This window comes from Oculina patagonica, chromosome 13 (genome assembly GCF_052425735.1).
Source record: "Oculina patagonica isolate OP01 chromosome 13, crgOcupat, whole genome shotgun sequence".
Classification (NCBI taxonomy): Eukaryota; Metazoa; Cnidaria; class Anthozoa; order Scleractinia; family Oculinidae; genus Oculina; species Oculina patagonica.
This window is the reverse complement of record NC_135770.1, coordinates 18,314,763-18,326,049: the sequence shown is the minus strand read 5'-3', so window position 1 is coordinate 18,326,049 and position 11,287 is coordinate 18,314,763.

Here is an 11,287-nt window from a genome sequence, read left to right as displayed (position 1 = left end):
TTATATCGCACGTTTCCATCCGGAACTTAACAAACAAGTCCAATCATTTGACCTAACCTTGTTCCCCATGGGAACTGTCATAACGTAACCAATAAAAACCTATACTATAAATAACACTCAGCTTCATGCAGATTTTTAGTCTGATTCTGATTATTTTAACAGCTTTTTAACCTCAATATTTTATATATTTTATCGGGAAAATGTACAAAGTATTATCAGTGCCAACTAATTTTACAGTGTTTCCATTCAGTAGGCCACTCGTTGCCAGTTAGTAGCTCTGACACGTAAATAAAGTTGATGATGATTTTATAAAGGTAAGAAAATCGATCTACGATTTTCTGCCCCATCTGATTCAAAATCAAATACGTATATTGTTGGCTGCATATTTAATCATAAAAGGGTTCGAAACGGTACTTAGCACATATGTAATTACAAGACAAAAGGCAGTAACTACTATGTAAGCCTGGCCAAATTATTCGACACCGAGAATGTTTGCTTACAGTTACTCGAAATTCACGCAACACACCACCGTACACAAAATGAACAAAATAGTCTATAGACTTCACATTCACATATATTTTATATAATAAATCGATTTATTATATAAACATCAGTGAAATACCAGGAAATCTTTCGCGCGAAAAAATAATATCTTCACACGTGAAAATAACATGTTATTTTCACATGTGAAGATATCGATTTCGAAACATTTTCTGACAAGTTTGCCCAGTTTCAATGCTGAATAAGCCAAAGTAAATCGATATTAAGTCGAAACATCTTCGGATCTTCCTCGGCAATCTTCGGCAATCTTCGGATATCTTCGGAAATTTTCGGAAACGTTCGGAAAATTTCGGAAACATTCGTACGACCTTCGGACAACATTTTTCAAATCTTCGGAAATCTTCGGAAAATGGTCGGCAATCTTCGGAAAATCGTCAAAAACATCGTAATTAGTAGGTTTATATAATAAACAGAATATTACATGGTTGCTTGGAGATATGAAATTTATCTTCTCGTGTTCAAATCGATATCCGACTCGTTCGCTGCGCTCACTCGTGAGATATCGATTTGAACACTCAAAGATAAATTTCATATCTCCGCGCAACCATGTAATATCCTCTATATACTGATTTAGATCTGTAAGTACATTCTATGACTAAAACTGTACCTTTTATACTTCAGTTTGAAATACTCTTTGTACCTAGACAAGTTTCATTTTGTGTACATAGTTGCAATATGGCAACCTTAAAGGTGGTCCTCTCCCTCAAACAATCAATAAGTATTGTGCTATCTTTTTAAGTTGACATCTGGTGTAATATATGCACTGTATGTTTTATACTGGAAGATTTCCCAAATGGGATTTTGTAATTTGTCATAGTCTGAAAAAAGCGTACCGCGTATTATTTTTTTCCAAGAGGGCACGGTAACGAATCCTGCAATCTGATTGGTTCTTAGCGCGGGCAAGATTCTCCTATCTCTGCCCGCTTCCACGGGCCACGGTAACGCTTTCGTGAGTTTAATTTCGCGGCGAGACGAACTAGTCCATGACAGTTTTGCTCTCCAAAATCGATGTTGTTGCTCACCAACCGTTGTTAAATTTGTATGGGAAAATTAGCAGTGGAATTAAAGGCCTTGAAGTTCTCCAAAAGGCGAGTATTCATGATCTTTATTGACAAAATGAAGTTTTATGATCGTGGTTTGTCGATCGATGTTTGTGCATTCGCACTGATTTTCACGCCATTGCGGTTAACTGCAAGTCGGCGGGAATACAGACTCGATTTATCCGTTCAAACACCTTGCTTTTCTGCTACTTTTCTCCAAAAACGGATACTGCTTATCGCCATTCAAGAAAATGAGAGGCTTTTTTAATAACGGTCAAATTAATTCTCGCAATATTGTGCCGTGTGTAGGCGACCAAACTACACATTTCAGCTTCATTCAGTTTCACTTTCGCAAACTTTTTATCAAAACAGAATACTGTGGGAATAAACACAGAGGTTTTTGACTCGTTAAATACAAATGTAAATAGCTGGAAAATATGTGTTGTAATTGCTTTCCAGTCCGAAAAGTAAGTTTAATTAACTGAAAGAACTCACAAGCCGAAATGGAGTTCAAAGTGTTTCGCAACTCGCTGATTTTTTATACTCTGTTTTGGTTCTACATTGTGCTTTTTATTATTCAGATGCTTTTTTCTTGCTTCTGATGAACTTCTCCTTGAGTATTGTTCATTTTAGCGAATTTAATTTGTTTGGCAGTAAGCTCTTTGATATAGCAGTGAATATAGCAAACGAATCATTCTTCACTCTTGCCGTAGACTGACTAGGATGCGCGCGGATAATACAAACACATTTTGCAAGAAAATCTTTGTTGGTTTTTTTAATCAAACACATTAGAGGTAGGAAAAAAATAAATAAGTTATTTACCGGCTTAGGGTCAGTCCGTATAGTGAAAAACTGTGACCTCGGCCTTGAAAATGCTGCCCTCGGCCTGCGGCCTCGGGCAGCATTTTCAGACCTCGGTCACAGTTTTTCACTATACGGACCTCCCAGCCGGCAAATAACATATATATATTGACCATACGTTGCCGGGAATTTCCCTTGGTTATACAAACCGTCTCCCAGAGGTTCTGGGCCGTTTACTGACCTGTTGCCTTGATTAACAGTTGATTGACCTTCACTTAAGAAGTAATTTAACGAACAGAAGTCAATAAGCCTGGTACAAATTTCTGCCATTCTGAGAAGAGTTTTGTGAAATGTGTATTGGTTTTTTTAGCCCAATAGCCATATCAAACAGAAAATAAATGGAGTCGAATTAGTCTACATATTTTAGTTGTTGTTGTTCTTGTTGTTGTTTGCATTTTTGGCAGGCACAAACATCATATAAGCTGATGTTATACCAATCCCCCCCCCCCCCCGCCCTAGACGATACCTTATTTCCTATAATAAGGTATCGTCTAAGGCAGGGGGGGTGCTTAGATCATTGGTATAACATCAGCTTATACTACATTCTCATCTCCCTTTTAAAAAGCAACGTTTTTAGTTCAATGCCACTCCAAATGCAGCTCATGATTCTCTTTGTACACCACCGCCCCACATATCTCCTGCCCTGCCTCGCTCCACAGAACTCAATTGTCCTCTGAGGAGTTCTAAGTTTCATTTTTCTTGGCAAGATTTCCTGTTCTTTCTGAGAACTCATGTCGTAGATCAGAGTTACTAAACATTGAGGGCCCTTTACGGTAAGCTGAAGTGAAGACACATGACGACTATATGGAAATAAAGCTATGGAAAGTTTGCACTACGACAATGAAATGACTTTGCTTTCTCTTTCTAAACACAATTCGCTCTGTGGACAACAGTTCGAGGCTGCATTACCTTCAAAGCTTGCTGCACGCGTACGCACCTGAATGGTTTTCTCGCGTCAGCGGAGCTGATTGGTTAAATTAATCGGATAATGAGCCAAGAACCAATCAGTTGCAGGGCCGTTAATGTAAACTACAGCCCGCTAGGAGTCATTTGCGGCCTGCAAAGCGGGTGTTCCAAGAGGGCGGTTTTCAATTTGGCTGCGTGTATTGATGATAATATAAAATTATAGTATGTTGGGACAAACAACCGAGCTAGGTGATTCCTGTTCCTTGATCTGGCCTGAGATTCATCAACAGCGCTGTAGAGGAAATCAGCAATAATGTTCACGATAAGTTACACACGTATTCTTCAACAAAAATACTATGAACTTCGACTCGATGGAGCGAAGAGACATGTAGCCTCAACAAAGCTCCTGGTGTCAGTAGATTCACTGATACAGTTTTCTAGCTATAGAATTTAATATACGAGCACTATAGGAGCACGATACCGCCAAAAGTATGAGAAAACGGTAAAACGCGAGAATTATGCCAATGATGACATCATTTCGATTCCAATAAAATTGACAAATATTCTGAAAGAAATGACAAGCGTATCATTGTGAGAAATATCAGCAATGGAAACTATACAGTGCACATGTCATTCACTTCACTATGGAAACCATAATTAATTACTTCACACATGCAAAGATAGGTGGTAAATACTGTAAATCAGAACAACAAGACTCACTTCACTTTTTTTTTACAAGTGGGAATTGAATCCACGTCACTTTACTTAATGTCTAAATTTTCTAACGAGCTTGTATGTATTTTCAATCACATTAAAATTTAAATAAATGTTTGTGCTTGGGTGAAAAATAAAATCGAATTCCGAAGTAGTAAAAATCATTTAGTTTATTTGAGCCACAGTCTACACAATTACCAAAGATTTTGTAATTTCTATATTGTGTATCAAATCAATTTGCCTTTTAGGGTCATTTAAGTGTCTTGAGTTTTGATCGGAAGGTTAATTGATAATTTGCAACGAAAACTCAAGTGCCCAGGCAAATCCGAGATTAAATCAAGAAAGAAGTCATTGGGTTATTTCCTTAGGTGTTGAAATCGCCTATTAATCACGCAAGCCTAACACAGTTGGTGAGAACTCGAGTGACTGCATTTCTGAGACTTTCACTGTTAGGACCCTGTTAGCAGTTTAAATTCGGATCAACCGACCGGTTTATGAGCATCTTCACGAGCTTTTTTGATGACTATCCATGGCGCAGTTTATTCATCCCTACAAAGTCCATCCCGAGAGAACACGAGCAAGGACCATGGAAGAAACAAAACTTCCGCATCGCCCCAACGCGATGAGTCGTCCGGCGAAAAGAGACTATCAAAGAGCTTTGGTTGTGAACCCAGCCTTTCAGCAACAATGTACTGAACAAAATGAATTTGTTCACGAAGAGGACATGGAGCCCACGTTAATGAAAGCCCCACAAGCGCGGGGTACCCGCCGAGTGAATAAAAGGGAAAACATAAACGTTATACGCGAATGCGAGTGGGACGTTAAAAACCGCCTCGAAAGAGGAAAGTCACTTAATAGACCCCTTGCTGCTCTGGTAGGAGTGCTTTGTCTAGCATCAATTGTTTCTCTTGTTCTTACTTTGCTCATTCTCTTTGGTTCAGTTGGAATAAAAAACTGTAATTCTTGTAGCAACAATACAGGTAAGCTGGCTGTAATGATAAAATTACAAATTCCACAAGTCCTTCCACAATTTAAAGTTTCCGCCAGGAAGAACTCGTTCCACATGCTTTGAAACAACCGCTTTTTAGGTGCTATATTAATTTATTTCGCTCGACTTTGTTATATCAGGAAGCTAAGGACGTGCTTTTACCTTTAAATATTTTTTAAGAGCGACATTTTTCACAGTTTTCATAACTGTCAAACAGCAACATTGTATGAAGTAAATAAAACTAAATTCGCTTTAAAATGCTAGTTTACATCTCTCTTTATCTGAAACAATAGGCTTTATTAAGCAGAGGCTATTTCGCCGAGCATTGTTTCGGCTGCACTCGTGAAAGGATTGAAAGTTAGGACCATTCGTGCGGCTAAAGCGATCATATTTCAAACTTGGGGCGCAATTGGGAAAAAGAAATGTCCAGAGAGAAGCAAAATAAACTGCCCTGGCAGTAATTTTTATGAAATTTCCAGTTCAATATAATTTGCATATTTTAGTTTTAATATAAAGCTTTAATATACTATGATGTATTTCGGCAGAATACCGAAGTTAAACCCCCTTTGGCACGATTAAAATGGTTCATGAATCGCCAGAGGGTGACAAGCAACTTAGAGAAACAAATACGGAGAAAGTCAAGCACCATTATTGTACTTGTTTATTTCGTTTTTTTCATATCGCTCGCCACCATTGCAGACATATCTTGACGAGGACGCCGTACTTTCGGCGAGAGGGGTATCGGACTAGACCTAGTATAATGACCATGACTAGAAGAGATATTTTACCAACGTAATATTTATCGTCACATTTTTTCAGAAGATGACGACAGAATCCAAAAGATGTCGGAGAAAATTACCACGTTAGACAGAAAACTGGTAAGCCAATCTATAAATTTTTGGCTTCACGGTTTTAGAAAACAGAAAAGTGCGCGAGTCAAACAAGCTCTCCACACCACTAACGAATTAAATGTTACATAGTCTAATGTCAAACTGTCCCTTAAAAAAGCGTTTCGGTCTTAACCCTATTCAGAGCGGGGGGAGGGGGTGGGGGTGGGGGCTTTTGAGGCCCGCGCTGACTTTAAACGCTTATAAAAGCTCAGTCTGAATAGGGTTAACCCTTTATGAGGGTCCTGAGGGGGAGGGCTGGTATAAATATCATTTTCGAGCCTACATTTGGTTCAAATTCCATTTTTTCAGCCTATGTTTTGTCCAAATCCTAATCCCATTCCCATTTTGTTTGTTTGTAATTCCCAGTTCCAATGAATCAAATATCATTTTTCAAGTGAAAAATAGGCAAACCCCAGTTCTATTTTACCCCTTCGGGCCCCTCCTTTATCAGTGGATCTTGAAATCATTGCTCTCCCTTGGCCTCGTTAATATAGTTTACACACCTTGTTACTCACTGATTAGTGAGTGAGTCGTGGGTTCATTACTACTGTTACACAGAGGTCTTTGCGGTTCTTGACGCCATCTTGGTTTGGGGAAACCACAGTAAAAATTACAATAAATCTATTGGTAAAGTGGGTTTTATTCTCCGTATACCTGTAAAACGGAGCCGCAGGTCCCAGGAACATTTTGAGACATTTGCGCGAAAAACTAAAAACTGCGATTCCTCGCCTCCCAAGAGAGCTGTATCCTTCAAATTTGACCAACAAAATCTTCTGCTAGATATGTTTACCTTTAAGTTGATAAAAGGTACAGAACAATGCATTAAACTACTATAAATTATTGGGCATGGAACTCCCAACTTTTCCCATACATTTACTGCAATTTTCGTTGGCACTCACGACTCACGACTACGCGGTGAACTTAAGAGGCAGTCGCCATAATTCCGTTCTGCTAATTTTCGGATCAGTAACACAATTGCCTTCAAACTTTGCCTACGAGTCTATCTTAATTCAAAAGCAAATGAAATCACCTTAGTTTTTGCAAATATCGTAAAATAATTTTTTTATGAATTTTTTTCGATTGGACCGCGACTGGCCTATTTTTAGCAATGGCGATAAGTGAAAAATAGGAAAATTGTCGAGTTCACCGCTTCAAAATTATAAGATATTAGAAATTGTTTTACTTTTCCTGGATTAAATTGAACCTTTATTTATGCAAAGCACACAATTTCGGTTCGTTTAAAAGAAACTTACAATACGAAATAATTTTTTGTTTGCAGCCTACTTCGCCATAAACGCCAACAGCTCAAAAATGCACATTTTCAACTGGCCATTGCGCAAAAGTCCAACTACTTCCGCGTAATATTTGTATCCATACCAACTAAAAAGAAGTCAAGGAGCATAGAAATGTAAAAATATGTTGTGGTTTAAGCGAATTTTTAGCGCAGCCAGGCAGCAACTTTGCTGTTGTTGCGAGCATGTTTATTTACATTGACACAGGAAAGTCGCTCACGCGAAACGAATTTAGCATGAATAACACAATATTTCGCAAACGTCCTAGCTTAACAAAACTTTGAAATAACAGCTGACACAACAAAACATCATTTAAGACCCGAAAACCTCACCAGCTAGTCAAAAATATATATGTGACCTTCCACGGGAAAACAGGGACAAAGGTGATAGCACGCTTACAACACGCTTCCACTCTAAAACAATAGATTTCGATTTTAGCACGCTTAAAGCGTGTTCTGAAACTTGCCTCATTAGTAAAGCCTTTGTTTTACAGGACACACTAAACACAATAAAGCGTGCGTAGCCGAACAAAAAAGCGTGTCAAGCACACTAGGTGTGCTCGCTCGCACGCCTAGTGTGTTGTCCTCGCACGCCTAGTGTGTTGTGCTGACCTAGTGTGTTCATCACAACACACTAGGCGTGCGAGCGAGCACGCAAAGCGTGTCCAGTCTACTTTATAAAGAAAGATCGTGTTGTTCTTAACCTACCATTCCTTCGCGAAAACGAAAATACGAGGAAACAAGTTGTGTTGAAAGGGGTTATTGCTACGAATTTCAATTCTCGAGAAAACATCCAAGAAAGCTTTGCACCGTGTATAGTTCAGCAAAAGCTGCAATTCCTAAGGATTTCAATTCTCTTGTTTAGTCTTTTATAGCTTTTCGCTATGTTTTAATTAGAAAGCGACGCCATTTTTGTATCGCGGCTAGAAGATTCGATTCCAGTATTTCGCGGCTTTTCTCTTGTACGATAGGAAAAAAACTTAAAAAACTTTTAAGAGAATCAAAAGAGCAATTGAGCCATGTTTCCCACAGCGCGCGCGTATTGAAGGAAGCCCGCGCTAAAGCTGGATTTCCACCGACGCGTTTTTTTTTACCTGCGTTTACGTGCGTGAAAAAATTAAGAGACAAGGTATGAACGACTTGAATACATGTTTACACAAGTTGTTCATACATTGTCTCTAAATTTTTCATGTACGTCAACACATGTAAAAAATTTCTCGTCAGTGGAAATCCAGCTTAAGTTGAAAACCAGTCGTTTTGCCTAAGAGTCGTTTCGCTTTGACCAGTTCGCTAACGTCACTAAGTTTAATGTCAACTGCAGTATATTGTGTTGACGTCTAACAAGCTTTTTAAATTCACACTTGTGTTCCAATAACAGGGAGTGAAAACCCTGAATACTGTTCGGTATGAAGCCTGAGCAAATTAAGAGAGATTACTAAGAAGATGAAACTTAATGGGCATTTGTAAATGAGTCTTTCTTTGTTTCTTCCAGACAAAGTTTAAGTAAGTTAAAGGAATGTTTTTTTACGCTCATTTTCATAATTGATTTGATCATAACACTGACGGTTAGTTTGGTTCGGAAACGGCCGGGAAACGGTAGATAATAGCTTTAATTTTTGCGTTTTTTCCTCGTGTGCGTAAGTTTCACAATTCATGTTTGCCGAACATAATCTGTACTGAATGACTGTTGTTTCATTCATAACCTTAGCGTGTTCTCGAGTGTTCAAGCGTGTTAAATCGCACGCTAAGCGTGACTTTGAGTCGCATGCTAAGCGTGTCTTCGAGTCGCACGCTAAGCGTGTCTTCGAGTCGCACGCTAAGCGTGACTTCGAGCACACTTATCAAAACAAAAGGTTTAGCGTGCGAAACAAGGCTTGCGTGTCCTGCATTGTTGTAGTGATTAAATATGTGCATATCTGTGTCACAAGAGACGCTAAGCGTACTGTGTTAGCGTGTTGTGAGTGTGCTATCACCTTTGTCACTGTTTTCCCGTGGAGGGTCACATATACTGTCGCCTACCTGCAAGACAACCGCACAAGGTCAAGTCCGCCATGTAATTAGATTTCGCATTCCTTTCTAGTTTTCGTCGAGCATAGTATTCGCAGAAAGTTTCGAATTGAAACCATTGCCCATAAAACACTTTGCACAAATCATATGAATTCCAATAATCTGAACAAATGAAGGAAAGTAGCGGGCAGCACAACCGAAGAAATTAACCGAACACAAAACATCGGCTTGAACGCGAACGTTGATTGAAAGTTGTGTCACGCAATCTAATCTAACCACGTTATGTGCCAACTGAAGAAATCAATAATTGACTGTACAAAATTATAAATATTGTTTCACACTGTCCGGAGCCTGATGTTGTGCTGTCTTCGTGTGTACCATTTTGGTGAGTTTAATTGAAGCCAAGCGTGCATTATTTACCTAGGTTGTTTTGATTTTCTGATTTCGACCACTTCCGGTATATCTTCCTATCTTGATGTTTCCATCTGTAAAATTTTTCGTTCGCTTTTCAAATACAAAAAACTCACTTTAGTAAAATGATATATAGTTTCTGTTAAGTTGTAAAAAATTTTGTAATCATTTTGGTGAGTTTATATTGAAGCTAAGCGTGAATGATTTACGTTGAGTTTCTACGTAGGTTGTTTTGATTTTCTGATTTCGACCACTTCCGGTATGTGTGTGTGCACGTGTGTGTGTTGGGGGGGGGGATTAGGTCGCTCGCGCATGAAGGGAAACTTCACGGTAGCTTGTAGTTGTTTAAGCTCCATTTACATCAGAAATGGTTAAAAATGTTTATTTGATATGTGTTGTGTTTACGGTGTGGCGCAAATTGTTCCTTAACAAGAAAATACTGAAACTGAGTGTTCTGTATAATGTCTCTTTTTTACGCGTACAGAGGCCAATAAAACAAAATCTCTGTCACGTTTATATGAATGTAATGTGAACTAGGTTTACCAACCTGATCCAATCGGGACAACCACTCCATGGAGTTTCATAATCTCCTTTGCCATCCGAGCATTTATTTATTACAATTTAATTTATGGCTAAGGCTAAGAAAAACACGGCCAAAGGATGAACTACAAAAGAGTCAAGGACCCCATATTAAAGCAGATCACCTAAGATACTAAGATAAAAATACAAAAAAGAAAGTGAAATTATAATAGTAATAAATAAGTAAACAAGAAAAATATTTAAAAATTTTGCTGATCCATTTATAACATCTCTGCTTTTGATGGCTTTCTTACAACCGCGGTGGGTTGGATACTGGAATGGCCTGCGCTGTTTCCAGTATTCCTTAAGTGAATGACGATGCTTAGGACATATAAACATTTTACTTGCCTTTGATGGAGGCAATTCAAAAACACCGGCTCTGGCCAAAATAAGTTCGAGTTCGGTCAAATTTCCCGCGACAAACACAATACCATACTGACAATACATTACTTTATTTAAAGTGGGAAACATGCTTAGCTTAGAATAGCTAGTTTACAGATGTTCCACTAAAATAAGAGATAAAAGAAAACTAAAATAGAATCTATAAGAATGGCACGAAGTTAATTGGTTAACTACCAGGCCCGTAGGCTGGGGGGGGGGGGGTTCGGACGACCCCCTCCCCCCCATTGAAAAAGTCCGGTCTGCGGAATGATACAGCATATTGTCCGCTTAAAAGAATTTTCACTGACGTTATTTGTATTCAGGAGTGAATTTATTTTCAACAAAAATAACATAATAAACTAGTAAACCTTTCACCTGTATTCCCCTCTTTTCCAGTTTTCAGACTAGAACCAAAGGCAGATCGTATCACAACTGCATCTCATATTGATTCCACTGATTTGAATATATATTGCAGCTCGTTTAACAAATTTCAACAAGTTCTGAGAATTCGGAAGGGTAGGCTTAAGCAAAACGCTTAAAATTTATTTCTCTTATGCAAAAGTCTCATTTTTAAAGCCATCGACATCTGCATGCTGTAGCAACTGAATGCGAGCATCGATGGGGAAAGTCGCTTGTCTAACCTTGCTCTTCTATGCAT